The sequence below is a fragment of the Arachis stenosperma genome, chromosome 10 (assembly GCF_014773155.1).
Source record: "Arachis stenosperma cultivar V10309 chromosome 10, arast.V10309.gnm1.PFL2, whole genome shotgun sequence".
NCBI classification, from domain to species: Eukaryota; Viridiplantae; Streptophyta; class Magnoliopsida; order Fabales; family Fabaceae; genus Arachis; species Arachis stenosperma.
This window is the reverse complement of record NC_080386.1, coordinates 95610348-95623015: the sequence shown is the minus strand read 5'-3', so window position 1 is coordinate 95623015 and position 12668 is coordinate 95610348.

The window sequence follows — 12668 nt, the reverse complement described above, 5'->3', positions numbered from 1 at the left end:
ATCCATTAGTCCTTCACCTCTCTTAAAAGAAAAAATGTTTTAATTCAAAAGAACAAGAAGTACATAATTTTCGAAATTATTATTGAATTTAGTTTAATTATATTGATGTGGTGACAATGCTTTTGTTTTCTGAATGAATGAATGAACAGTGCATATGTCTTTTGATCTTGTTGTTTATGAGTGTTAAAATTGTTGGCTCTTGAAAGAATGATGAACAAAGAAAAATGTTATTGATGATCTGAAAAATCATGAAACTGATTCTTGAAGCAAGAAAAAGCAGTGAAAAAAAAAAAATCTAAAAAGAGTATATAGAAAAAGAAGGAGCAATAGAAAAAGCCAATAGCCCTTAAAACCAAAAGGCAAGGGTAAAAAGGATCCAAGGCTTTGAGCATCAATGGATAGGAGGGCCCAAGGAAATTAAATCCAGGCCTAAGCGGCTAAATCAAGCTGTCCCTAACCATGTGCTTGTGTCATGAAGGTCCAAGTGAAAAGCTTGAGACTGAATGGTTAAAGTCGTGATCTAAAGCTAAAGAGAGTGCTTAAGAGCTCTGGACACCACTAACTGGGGACTCTAGCAAAGCTGAGTCACAATCTGAAAAGGTTCACCCAGTTATGTGTCTGTGGCATTTATGTATCCGGTGGTAATACTGGAAAACAAAGTGCTTAGGGCCACGGCCAAGACTCATAAGTAGCTGTGTTCAAGAATCAACATGCTTAAATTAGGAAATTCAATAACACAATCCAAAATTCTAAGTTCCTAAAGATGCCAATCACTCTAAACTTCAAAGGAAAAAGTGAGATGCCAAAACTGTTCAGAAGCAAAAAGCTACAAGTCCCGCTCATGTAATTAAATTAATATTCATTGATATTTTGGACTTTATATTCTCTTCTTTTTATCCTAATTGATTTTCAGTTGCTTGGGGACAAGCAACAATTTAAGTTTGGTGTTGTGATGAGCGGATAATTTATACGCTTTTTGGCATTGTTTTTATATAGTTTTTAGTAAGTTTGAGCTACTTTTAAGGATGTTTTCCTTAGTTTTTATGTTAAATTCACATTTCTGGACTTTACTATGAGTTTGTGTGTTTTTCTGTGATTTCAGGTAAATTCTGACTGACATTGAGGGATTTGAGCAAAACTCTGAAAAAGGCTGACAAAAGGACTGCTGATGCTGTTGGATTCTGACCTCCCTGCACTCGAAATGGATTTTCTGGAGCTACAGAACTCCAATTGGCGCTCTCTCAACGGCGTTGGAAAGTAGACATCCAGGGCTTTCCAGCAATATATAATAGTCCATACTTTATTCGAAGAATGACGACGTAACTTGGCGTTGAACGCCAAGTACATGCTGCTGTCTGGAGTTAAACGCCAGAAAAACGTCATTATCCGGAGTTGAACGCCCAAAACCCGTCATAACTCAGAGTTCAACTCCAAGAGAAGCCTCTGCTCGTGTATTGATCAAGCTCAGCCCAAGCACACACCAAGTGGGCCCCGGAAGTGAATTTATGCATCAATTACTTACTCATGTAAACCCTAGTAGCTAGTCTAGTATATATAGGACATCTATCTATTGTATTAGACATCCTGGATTGTGTTTTTGATCTAGTGATCACGTTTTAGGGGGCTGGCCATTCGGCCATGCCTGGACCTCTTTCACTTATGTATTTTCAACGGTGGAGTTTCTGCACACCATAGATTAAGGGTGTGGAGCTCTGCTGTACCTCAAAGATTAATGAAGTTCTATTTTCTTTTATTCAAATCTCTATCTTATTCTTATTCCAAGATATTCATTCGTACCTAAGAACAGGATGAATGATGATGAGTTAGATAACCCTCATTATTATTCTCACCTACGAACACACGTGATTGACAACCACTTCCGTTCTACATGCAACAAGGCTCGAATGTGTATCTCTTAGATTCCCCAACAGAATCTTCGTGGTATAAGTTAGATAGATGGCGGCATTCATGAGGATCCGGAAAGTCTAAACCTTGTCTATGGTATTTCGAGTAGGATTCTAGGATTGGATGACTGTGACGAGCTTCAAACCTGTAACCTGCTGGGCGTTCGTGACAGACGCAAAAGAGGGATTCTATTCCAGTAGGGGAGGGAACCAACCGGTGATTGGCCGTACTGTGACAGAGTGCGTGAGCATTAGCTTTCACTGCGAGGATGGGATGTAGCCACTGACAACGGTGATGCCCTACACAAAGCTTGCCATGGAAAGGAGTAAGAAGGATTGAGTGGAAGCAATAGGAAGGCAGGCGTCCGAGAGCTCTACAGCATCTCCATTCCGCTTATCTGAAATTCCCACCAATGAATCTGCATAAGTATTCTATCCCTTTTATTTTATCTATTTTATTATTTGAATCTAATTAAGTATCATGTTTAATCCGCCTAACTGAGATCTACAAGGTGACCATAGCTTGCTTCATACCAACAATCTCTGTGGATTCGACCCTTACTCACGTAAGGTTATTACTTGGACGACCCAGTACACTTGCTGGTTAGTTGAACGGAGTTGTGAATTCAACCAGTGCCATAAATAAGCTTTCATTCAAAATCCAAGAAACATATAATGTGAATCACAATTTCGTCCACCAATACTCAACCTTAAAATTAGGACTATAATGAATTTGTGGATTCAAATAATAGCTTGTAGCATGCAAAGTCTTAAAGAGTTGCTTGTCCCATCTTGCATCAATAATATCCACAAAGGCTTATAACTAAAAAGAACATAGAAATAGTGAATTAGACAATTACCTAATTAGTAAATAATTAAATGGTAATAATGAAAGAAAAATATTTACTTATTACTAGTTTTATTATCTTGCTTCAATATTTTGAAAAGCATCTTTAATCTTTTCTTTAGCACGATCAATTTCAAAATACATGTATCCCATAGTTGATTTTTCCTTTGAATCCACTATACAGAGCACGTAAAGAAGAGGATAAGCACCTCTCAAGTAATGGATAATGTTTTTTTCAAAATGTTTTATCCAAAACAATATTTTCAATATTTTTCATCCCTTGTCTTTGAACACTTACTTACTTTTTACTCATCAGAGATGAACATTCTAATTATTGGATTCTTTTTCTCATTAAGACTACCCAAAGTAAGGTAGGAAGTAGCAAATCGTATCATACCTGGTCTCACCAAATCTCTTCCTTTGGTGTGTTGTTGCAAAAGGAAAATTAGAGAAGTCCTAGAATATATGTAAGCAGTAAGTCTTCTTCTTTTGGCAATAGTGTCTTTGTGAAGAGCAAGCTTCTTCTCAAAATCTTCAAGCATCAAATTAATGCAATGAACGACATAAGGAGTCCAGTAAAGATTATTTCTCTTTTCCATCAACATTTGTCCTGCCTTTTTGTAGTTAGCTGCATTATCAGTTATAACTTAAACTACATTCTCCTCTCTCACTTCCTCTACAACTTCGTCAATCATCTTGAATATCTTTTTAGCTGTTTTGCATATATCAGAAGCATTAATGGATTTAAAAAAAACAGTTCCCTTAGGACTATTCACAAGGAAATTGAGAATAGTTCTCCTTCTTTTATCCGACCAACCATCTATCATAATAGTACATCCAGTTTTCTTCCATTTAACTCTATGTTCTTCCAATGTTAGTTTGGTTGACTCTACCTTCTTCTTCAATAATTTTCCTCTTATCTCATCATAAGAGGATGGCTTGAATCCTAATTCATGGCGAGCAACCTTCTCAAACATGCTATGATATTCTTCAGACCTTGCAACATTAAAGGGAATAGCATTATTGTAGATAAACGAAACAATTTCATCACATGCCTCTTCCCTTAGACCCTTCTTAAAAATAGAGTTTATTGTTGTTTAAGTGCTCACACCCCTTTTCTTAAAGAGATTTACCGGCGTTTCTATTTCTTTTCCCTTTCTCTTATCACCAACTAAAGCATCCCCTTCTTCTTCTATTCCTTCATCCTTACTTTGTATCTTTTTCTCAAAGTCTCTTGTCTTAACTAAATTTTTTTGCAAAGCAACAACAATATCAAACATCTCCTTTTTAACCTCATCAAAAACACCTATACAAAGTTCAACATCTTTTTTTGTTCCAACCAAAAGATGTTTCAACCTATACACTCATCTTGTCACCACCTTATCACAATACATGCATTTTATTTTCTTGGCATCTCCATCAATAGAAATCCATGCTTCCAAGATTTGTCACTTCTATTTCCTAGAGTAATTTTAGCAATCTTCTCGAATGTACCACTACCAATAGTTTCAGCCCCAGTATTATTTTCACCATTATTCGCATTTGAAGCCATTTTAAACCTAAATAAATAGAAGTAAATAATTAATCCCTTAAGACTAAACTATGGTTTTTGAAGTGAGAATACAGTAGTAATTTTTTTTATGAATGAGGGGGCTTAAAGCCCTAAATATAGTAGTAATAAACTAATAATACAGTACATTAATAAAATTTCCACCATTATTCGCATTTAAAGCCATTTTAAACCTAAATAAATAGAAGTAAACAAATTAATCCGTTAAGATTAGACTATGGTTTCTGAAGTGAGAATACATTAGTAATTTTTTTATGAAGGAGGGGCTTAAAACCAAATATAGTAGTAATAAACTAATAATACAGTACATTAATAAAATTTGAACAACTTTATATACAGTAAACTAATGAATGCATTATCAAGTGAGAATATTTAAATATTAGTATATTACTATCAATAATGAAACAAATTCACATGTTGAACAGATCATGAACATAAACTCCAAAATATTTGTTTCATCCATGCCTAGCTAGCTAGTATCAAAGAGAAAATAAAATCATATTGAACATTACCAAAAGTATGAACATGTCCCTTGTAACATAAATTCCTACCCATACTCTCAAACACATCAATTGGAGCAACTAATTACCAATTACAACACGAGAGCTAAATATGCTAAATATTACTACACAAAGGCTTATATGAATGTCGGATAGTGTCACTAATTTTATTAAATAGATAACAACCTTTAACAAGATGGAATTATAAATTTTCTTCTAAAACAAACTTATATACAAAAGCAAATATATCTACTAATGCTAGTCAATTGAACAAATAAACATACATGCCACTATTATCTAAATAATAACATAAGTGATCTTTATTTTAATCAATAATTTTATATTCTATTATCTACTATCTAATAATATAGTTGGTATAAGAAACTCCAATTTGATGTCAGCAAGTTCACAATTGAGAGTAGATTATATTACTTATTTGATTTGTAGTAGCAAGTTTAAATTCTATTTTAATTATTTGAGAAACTTACCTCAGAATCTTTAAATTTGAGAGTTGAGAACTTGAGATACTTCACTGGATTTAGTAACTTTGAGAAGTAGCAACTTCAAGCCTACAATCCTTTTCACATATCCACAAAGTGATATTAGTAAAAGTGTTTTTCATAATTAAAAATAAAGAGCAAATAATATTGATATCACAATTCTTATTCATATCTAATAACATTTAAATTGAAGTATTAAAATTAAATAGAGCATATAGTTAATACTTAAAATAAAGTATATAAACGAATATATAATTAACTATATTATTATGTAATGTAAACATTTAGGCTTTATCCTGTAGCAATTGAAATATATACTCTTCTTTCTTTGTGAATTGTGAATAATAATAATAACAAGTAAAAAGCATATGCACGTAATGTCCAAATTCCGATTCCCAAATTTCCAATATTTGTAAGTGTATCATACCATATTAGCAACGAACCAACTACAATTTATTTGCTAATTTGTTGAATATAATTATGGTAAAGAAATTAAGAAACTAAAATTAATTAATTATGTATTTACTATAAAATTGAAAATATGTGTATTAGAGTATTAGACAAAACAAGTAATCAAAAAGCATGACAAGGAGTCGAGGACCTTACATGCACACAGCAGAGTTGCAGATGCTAACTTGTCGTCGAGAAGTCAACAATGGTAGAACCGCAGAAGTGCAGAATCCCAAAATAAAAACTATAAAAGTGCAGAATTGGAATGCGATAGGTTAGGGAGGTGAGAGTTAGCCAGTCAGGAAGAGTAGGAGTCTAGGAGAGTGACAGGGAGGTTATATTATTTCAAATTAAAACTGAAATTGGAAAGATTGAACTAATGTAGTGTAGAAATCGAAGGGTTTTCTGGTTAGATCTGGGTTGGGCCAAGCGGGTCGTCTCGAACCCGCTGCTATTCATCTTCTAAATTGTCTCGCTTCTAACGCGGTGGAGACGAAGACGATTTCACGATCCCACAATCTTCCGCGGCGATTCCATGTTTCTAAGTTTCATCAGGGACGCAAGTAGAAACATACACGCACAACACTTGCAGGAATGTAGAATTGTCCGTTGCTACGATTAAAGACGCAATTTTTGCTACTTGGGATGAGAATGTTGAAAGCATCAAAGATGTTTGATTCTTGGAAGAACAATGCTTATACTTTTTTATTTAATTCTTGCAAAAATCTTTTCATTACAAATCATTTATAACTAAACTCCAATCCCTTGGTGATTTAATTTCTCTAAACCCAATTAATCGTCAATCCCTTGGTCAACTAATCGAGAGAAAAGGTGAAGAACAGTTTCGATTTTAAGCCGCATAACCTTCAAGAACTATCACTAGCCGAATTATATGCCACGTATTCGAACTAGATCTGGCAAAGTGAAGATTGTGAGATGAGTTTTAAACTAATTTTGAAATTAATTTTTTCAAATATAAAATCAAAATCCAAGATAGACATAGAATATTTCCCTATTGTTCTAACCCTTATTGATGAAGAAAAAAACTCAATCTTGAAAAATTAAAGAAGCATGAATTGAAATAAAGAAAATACTTGCATTATTAATCCTTAAACCAAACAGAGCTTTTAACTTTCAATGAGAAGGTTTAGTGAATCATGATAAAGAAGAGACTAATCCTAATCATGAGAGAGGTATGTGATCCGGATCCAAGGATGCCTTCTCTGTGAACAAGGACCATAATCATATCTTTATCTTTTGGAAAGATAAGATAGCTAACTACCTTCTTCAAATTTAAATCAAAATAATAATTCAAATATAATCTAGAAACGAATCCTGACAACCAAATCTTTTATATTTCTAGAAGGAATTAATGATAACTAATCTTCTTGAATCTTGAATCTTCAATTTTCATACGTTATTTTAGGCTTCTAATGGTTTGATAACTGAATTTGGGCCCTGTCAAGTATTGAAGCATTGAATCCTAGGAGTTTAGGCTTGAGGCACATCGGGCTTGCATTCATAAATGTGGGGTAGGCCCAGTTTGCACCTCCAGGGCTTGATGAACACCAGGTTTGTAGGAGGCATGCTGAGATTGTGTGTTACAAATGGAAAAGCGACGTTGGGCTTATGATGAGAGATGTCAGGCTTGTGTGTTTAATTGGAAAGGATGTCGGGCTTATGAAATGGGCCATCGGGCATGTGTGTGGGCTGCCGGGCATTCATGCTGAATATTGGGCATCCAATTCTTATGCTCTTGGGGCCTTGTTGGACCATCCTTGAACCGGCTTTGTGTTTTGTGTTAAAAAGACTTTAATCCTTGATTATTTTGAGATAAAAATACCCAAAAATACAATAATACTAATACAACTCCAAATATTTGATTAGTTATGAAAATCCACTAGAAAACATAAGAAATTTGATTAAAAATCTAAGAAAACCTAAGAAAACAAATGAAAAAGAACCCTAAAACTATTCAAGATGACATGTCATTAAAAGTCCATCTAGTTTTCAGTATTTAAGTTTTATGGACAATTATTCTAGTTAAAACCAAATACAAATGTATTCAGTTGATTAGGACCATTTATATTACTGACTATGGCAATTTCTTTTATAAGGTTATGCCTTTTGGGCTTAAAAACGCAAGTGCTATATATGAAAGACTCATGGGTAAGATCTTCGCCAACCATATTGGATGGAATATTCAGGTATATGTGAACAATATGGTGGCAAAGACTAAGTCCAGGAGTAGCCACACAAACGACCTTATATATATTTTTTAATAATTCAGACTCTACAACATGAAACTAAACTTAGAAAAATGTGCTTTTGGGGTACATGGAGGAAAGTTCTTAGGCTTTATGTTAACATGCTGAGGTATAAAAGCCAACTCGAAAAAATGCAAAGCAATATTAGAAATAAGAAGTCCTCAATCAATCAAGGAAGTCCAACAACTGACAGGTCGGTTGACAACCCTATCATGATTTGTACCTCAAAAAGCCTGCGAACAAGCCTTTACCAATATCAAATCCATAATATCCTCACCCTCAATACTCCAAAACCCAGAAAGTGGTAAACATCATTATCTTTATTTATCTGTTACTGACTATGTTGTTAGTTCTATCCTAATCACAAAAACGGATAAGGTGCAATAACCAAACTATTTTGTAACTAAATCATTCCAGAACACCAAACTCAGATACCTGAAGTTAGAAAAACAAGTCCTAGAACTTATAACAACCAACAGACATCTGAGACATTACTTCCAAAGTCATAATATCATAGTCCGAATAAAGCATCCATTAAGGCAAATTCTAATAAGAGCAAAACTCGCCAAAATATTAATCAAAGAGTCAATTAAACTCTCAGAATACGATATCCAATATCAAGCCTAATTTTTCCTAAAATCTCAAGCCTAGCCGACTTTAAAGCAAAACTGATCCTCCATGATTCAACTTTGACCTACACGACGTGGACATTATACGTCAATGGAACTTCAAATACGCAAGGTTCCAGAGCAAGGGGTATTACTCAAAGATAGCAAAGGAATGATGATAGAACAATCCCTAGACTTCACCTTCAATGCCAATAACAATCGAGTATAATACAAAGTGCTTATACAGCATCCAGTTAAACAGTGCCACTACTAAAGTGCCTAAACAAAGGCGACACTAAGCTCGCCATGAACGAGGTCCACAAAGGCATATGCGACACGCATATAGGAGGTAGAAGCCTTACATAAGAAATTTTTAGTGCAGGATACTATTGGCCAACCCTAAAACAAGACTGCATGTCGAAGGTAAAATACTATCACCACTATCAATGACACTCATCAATCATCCACAATCTTGCCAAGCAGTTATACACGTCAGAGGTAAGTAGCCCTTTAGTAAGTGAGGGCTAGACATCTTTGTTTCTTTTCTACAAGCACCAGGTTAGGTAAAATTTCTAATTGTTGCTTTAGACTATTTTACTAAATAGATAGAAGTTATACCTCTAGCTAAAATCACCTCAGAGAAGATGATTTCCTTTGTATGGAAAAATATATTATGCAAGTTTGGTATATCTCAATTTACTATAACTGACAATGATAGGTAATTTTATTGATACAGAATTTTAATATCACTCATTAATTTTCTTCTGTGGAACATTCCAAAACTAATGGCTTAGATAAAATAGCTAACAAGGTAATATTGTAGGTGTTCATACACTGGGTTGAGCTGTCTGACCCGGGATGATTAGCAACGAGATGACCGACCTCTTCAGGTCAAAATACCCGACCTCTTCTCGAAGAGCTCGGCCAAACCGCCAGGAAAGCACAATAAAGGGCCCAAATAGAGGAACACGACCCAAATCCAAAGGTAGCCCAAGCCTATAGAGATGAGGGCGGTTCCCATGAAAGATAAGATAAAGATAAGATAAGATAACTAACTTATCTTATCTGAAAAGGTCACTCTACACCATTATAAATACACTGGAGCACCCAGGTATAACTCATACTCTGATTCTACTAAAAACCTGCTTAATACCCTTGCTAACTTAAGCATCGGATTCCCTTGCAGGTACCTGATAAATCACTATTTTATTGTTTATCTTGTGCTTAATTGAGTAGATTTTATCAATCTTCCATACATTTATTCATATGATTTGCATGATTTTACATTCTCCTTCCTGATTTTGTGCTATGATTGATGGTGGACGAAATTGTGATCCATATTCTTTGTATTTGTATGAAATCATTATTATGGCACCAGTTGAATTCACAACTCCGTTCAACTAACCAGCAAGTGTACTGGGTCGTCCAAGTAATAAACCTTACGTGAGTAAGGGTCGATCCCACAGAGATTGTTGGTATGAAGCAAGCTATGGTCACCTTGTAAATCTCAGTTAGGCAGATTAAATTTGTTTATGGTTTCGAAAATTAATAAAAAGAAGAAATAATAAAAGGGATAAAATACTTATGCAGATTCATTGGTGGGAATTTCAGATAAGCGAATGGAGAGACTGTATGGCTCAAGGACGCCAACTTTCCTACTGCTACAACTCAATCCTTCTTACTCCTTTCCATGGCAAGCTGTGTATAGGGGTTCACCGTTCGATGATGGCTACTTTTAATCCTCTCGGGAAAATGGTCCTCTGCGCTGTCACTCGCATGGCTAATCGTCTGGAGGCATCACACTGGCCGAAGGCTACATCCCATCCTCGCAGTGAAAACTACACTCACGCGCTCTATCACAGCACGACTAATCACTGGTTGGTTCCCGCTCCTACTGGAATAGAATCCCTTGATTCTTTTGCGTCTGTCACTAACGCCCAGCACTTGCGAGTCTGAAGCACGTCACAGTCATTCATTACCGGAATCCTACTCGGAATACCACAAACAAGGTTAGACTTTCCGGATTCCCAGGATCCTACTCGGAATACCACAGACAAGGTGAGACTTTCTGGATCCTCATAAATGCCGCCATCTATCTAGCTTATACCACGAAGATTCTGTTGGGGAATCTAAGAGATACACATTCAAGCTCGGTTGCATGTAGAACGTAGGTGGTTGTCAATCACGCGCGTTCAGAGGTGAGAATGATGATGAGCGTCACATAATCATCACATTCATCATGTTCTTGGGTGCGAATGAATATCTTGGAATAAGAATAAAAGAGAATTGAATAGAAAGTAATAGTAATTGTATTGAAACTTGAGGTACAGCAGAGCTCCACACCCTTAATCTATGGTGTGCAGAAACTCCACTGTTGAAAATACATAAGTAAAAGATTCAGGCATGGCCGAATGGCCAGCCCCCAAAACGTGATCATAGGATTCAAAATACAATCCAGGATGAGATTATGATAGTAAAAAGTTCTATTTATAATAAACTAGCTCCTAGGGTTTACATGAGTAAGTAATTGATGCACAAATTCACTTCCGGGGCCCACTTGGTGTATGCTTGGGCTGAGCTTGATCTATCCACGAGCTGAGGCTTTTCTTGGAGTTGAACTCCAAGTTATGACATGTTTTGGGCGTTCAACTCCGGATCATGACGTTTTTCTGGCGTTTAACTCCAGACAGCAGCATGTACTTGGCGTTCAACGCCAAGTTACGTCGTCAATTTCCGAATAAAGTATGGACTATTATATATTACTGGAAATCTCTGGATGTCTACTTTCCAACGCCGTTGAGAGCGCGCCATTTGGAGTTCTGTAGCTCCAGAAAATCCATTTTGAGTGCAGGGAGGTCAGATTCCAACAGCATCAGCAGTCCTTTTTGTCAGCCTTTTTCAGAGTTTTGCTCAAGTCCCTCAATTTCAGTCAGAAATTACCTGAAATCAAAGAAAAACACACAAACTCATAGTAAAGTCCAGAAATGTGAATTTAACATAAAAACTAATGAAAACATCCCTAAAAGTAGCTTGAACTTACTAAAAACTACCTAAAAACAATGCCAAAAAGCGTATAAATTATCCGCTCATCACAACACCAAACTTAAATTGTTGCTTGTCCCCAAGCAACTGAAAATCAAATAGGATAAAAAGAAGAGAATATACTATAAATTCCAGAATATCAATGAATATTAATTATAATTAGATGAGCGGGACTTATAGCTTTTTGCTTCTGAACAGTTTTGGCATCTCACTTTTTCCTTTGAAGTTCTGAATGATTGGCTTCTCTAGGAACTTAGAATTTCGGATAGTGTTATTGACTTTCCTAATGAAGCACGTTGATTCTTGAACACAGCTACTTATGAGTCTTGGCCGTGGCCCTAAGCATTTTGTTTTCCAGTATTACCACCAGATACATAAATGCCACAGACACATAACTGGGTGAACCTTTTCAGATTGTGACTCAGCTTTGCTAGAGTCCCCAGTTAGTGGTGTCCAGAGCTCTTAAGCACACTCTTTTTGCTTTGGATCACGACTTTAACCACTCAGTCTCAAGTTTTTCACTTGGACCTTCATGACACAAGCACATGGTTAGGGACAGCTTGATTTAGCCGCTTAGGCCTGGATTTTATTTCCTTGGGCCCTCCTATCCATTGATGCTCAAAACCTTGGATCCTTTTTACCCTTGCCTTTTGGTTTTAAGGGCTATTGGCTTTTTCTATTGCTCCTTTTCTTTGTTTTTTTTTCGCAAGCTTCTTCTTTTTCACTGCTTTTTCTTGCTTCAAGAATCAATTTCATGATTTTTCAGATCATCAATAACATTTCTCTTTGTTCATCATTCTTTCAAGAGCCAACAATTTTAACATTCATAGACAACAAGATCAAAAATATGCACTGTTCAATCATTCATTCAGAAAACAAAAATATTGTCACCACATCAATATAATTAAATTAAATTCAAGGATAAATTCAAAATTCATGTACTTCTTGTTCTTTTGAATTAAAACATTTTTCTTTTAAGA